Genomic DNA, 2881 nt, shown 5'->3' on the forward strand with positions numbered 1-2881 from the left:
TAAGATAATCTGCCCCCATGATGGTCTCATCCTCAGCTCTAATCGTTCGAGGTTTGCTGAAACAGCCAGATGCCAGGTCCCAGATGTAGGAACAAGGGATTCTGGCCACACCCACAGAGAGGGGGACTGTATCCTGGGAAGGATCCAGGAGGCAGAGTGGACAAAAAACTCCTCGTGAGCTCCCAGGGCCATGCTGTGAGCCCAAGGGCTGATCTGATCCTGGGGTGTATGGACAGGAGAGTGGGGGGCAGGGAGGGGAGTTTACCTCAGCATACGCCACTGGGGAGATGGATTCTGGGCACTGCGGCCAGTTCTGGGGTACATGTTTTTAAAAGGATGTTGAGAAAATTGGAGAAGGTGCAAAAACTGAATGGAGGGCTGGAGAAAACCTCTGGCAGCAAGAGCCGGTGAGCTCAGGCTGTTCAGCTTGTCCAAACGAAGAGAGAGGTGACTCGGTGAGAGGGCTTAAGGACCTTCCCAAGGAGAAAATCCAGTACTAGTGGGCTCTTTAACCGAGCCAAGAACGGCTGGCCAAGGACCCAGGACTGGACACTGAAGCCAGACAAATTCGCTCAGAGATCAGCCCACATTTCTTTTTCTCTCTTTTTTTTAAATTTTGGATTATTTTCATTTGTCCTCTAGTTTTTGAGGCTCTATGGTTCACATTTTCAAGTGTTTTGCTGCAACCACAAAGGCTAGAAATGTCCTGATTTCTTCTTCTTTCAAAACAAAAAACCTCCTCAGTTCAGTAGTGTTAACAGGCTCACAAATCCTGCCATGTAAATATCAGAAACTCAACCATGGTTACAACAGTGAGCTTGTGCTTAAAGAGACATTGGACAATGTCAGATCCTTCTGTTTAACAGGGTGTCACCATATTGAAGAGTGAGTATCATTAAACACCTGTGTCGTTTCTAGTTCAGTGAAATCTCTCTATACACATATTTACCAGATCAGGTATGGCTGTTCAATGTTAATATTAAAAAAAAATGGCCAGGTGTGCTGGGTGTTTTGCAGGAGAATGTACTTTGTCTGTGTACTGAATAAAGGTAACCAGATACGTAAGTATCTCTCGACCCTCTGTTTTGCTGGGTACATAATTTTTCCATAACCACTGTAACCCAAGCACCCCAAGTGTATTGCTTCTGAGAAGCAAACTCTTCCTGAAGGCTCTGAATCAGATTGACAGGAGGTCACTAATCCTTTGCAGGTCCCCTCCGCACCGTCTATCAGAGTTTGCCTAGGAAGAATGCCACCCAACTTTCCTTTTATTACTAAGGGAGAATGGAAAGGGAGGAAGGGAAGGGAGGGGAATAACAATAGAGCCTAAATCCAACAAACACACAGGCAAGCACACAAGGTGGTAACTACAAAAACAACAAGGAGTCTGGTGGCACCTTAAAGACTAACCGATTTATTTGGGCATAAGCTTTCGTGGGTAAAAACCTCACTTCTTCGGATGTTTGCTACAGGGATTGGTTCCTGGGTTGGTGTTTCTGTGGTGTGGTGTGTAGTTGCTGGTGAGTATTTGCTCAACTGGAGACCTTCTACCTTAACTCCTTCACCGGACATTGACTCTTATCTGAGCGGGATCAGACGCCTCCTCTGACAGGGACTGCTGCCGAGGAGTTCAGGTGAGTGTCCCACCCGAACCCCTTTGCGCCGTCCTGGCTGCAAGTAAGGGCCTACCTCTGCAAGTGTGCTCCCCAAAAACAACAAACCCCGACAATAAGGCACTTACTGGTATCAACAGCTGGTACGGGCTGACAGCTGATCCCCACTGTTAGGGAGAGAGAGAGAGCCTGATTGCTACTGTGCTTAAAATCACAGCTCAGCAGGCACGCACCTTCTCACTCTCCTGAGAAAGAGTAAAAAAAAAAACCCTCCCCACCAGACCGGCTTCCCTAAATACCCTTCTGGTGGCTAGGCGACTCCCCGTAGGTTCCCGCTCTTTTTGTGCTTCCCACCCTGTGCCTTTTGCAGGGAACTGAAACTTTGCAAGACCTATGAATAACCCAACTTTGCAAAACCTCTGCATCACCCTTCTTAATTGCATGCATGCACCCTACATGGATGTGTCCCAAGCATGCACAATTTAACTAAGGAGCCTCATTTTTTACACCACAACCTCCCACGTTTTTAAGCATTCCTCGATGGTTGGGCTGTTTTTCTGTTTCCAGTGCGGACTGAGAGGCCACTAACAGCCAAGCAACCACTAGCAGCTGAGAGTTTAATTCTTCATCCCCGCCGTGTGACCTTTTCTGCTAGGAAGCCGCAGGAGGATTCCCAAAGGCTCATTTGGCAATACCCAACCGTTTGGGATGTTTGGGTACAGATTGCATCCCAAGACTCTCCAACGACTGGCCAGGTCCTCCATCTCTGCACAAAACCAACTCTTTCACCACCATTTCCCCATTCAGTGTGTTTTTAACCTGCCTTGTGCGAGGTACCACTGAAACCATGTCTTAAAGACGTTTTCTTTTTTGTGCTGCAGACTGAGGTCACTGGTGTCCTCTTTTCCGGATCAAGCCCCATTCCTCTGGGCAGGGCCGGCTCTAGGATTTTTGCCTCCCCAAGCAAAAAAAAACCCAAAACAACTTCCAGGAGTGCAACTGCCAAAGCAAAAAAAAAAAAAAAAAGTGTCCGGAATTGTGCCGCCCCTGAAATTGTGCCACCCCAAGCACGGGCTTGGTTTGCTGGTGCCTAGAGCCAGCCCTGCCTCTGGGGTAATTTGTCTCCCCACATCCTTTTCCCAGCAGGTCACATATGGACACTTTTTTTGTTTGGAAAGCTACCAGCAAAGGCTGGTTTGAATTAGTTCTAATTTTTTGTTTCCTAACTGACCAGACGCCATGGCTTCTATTAAAGTTATCTGGCTGTC

This window comes from Terrapene carolina, unplaced genomic scaffold (genome assembly GCF_002925995.2).
Source record: "Terrapene carolina triunguis isolate 2854851 unplaced genomic scaffold, T_m_triunguis-2.0 Scaffold110, whole genome shotgun sequence".
NCBI classification, from domain to species: Eukaryota; Metazoa; Chordata; order Testudines; family Emydidae; genus Terrapene; species Terrapene triunguis.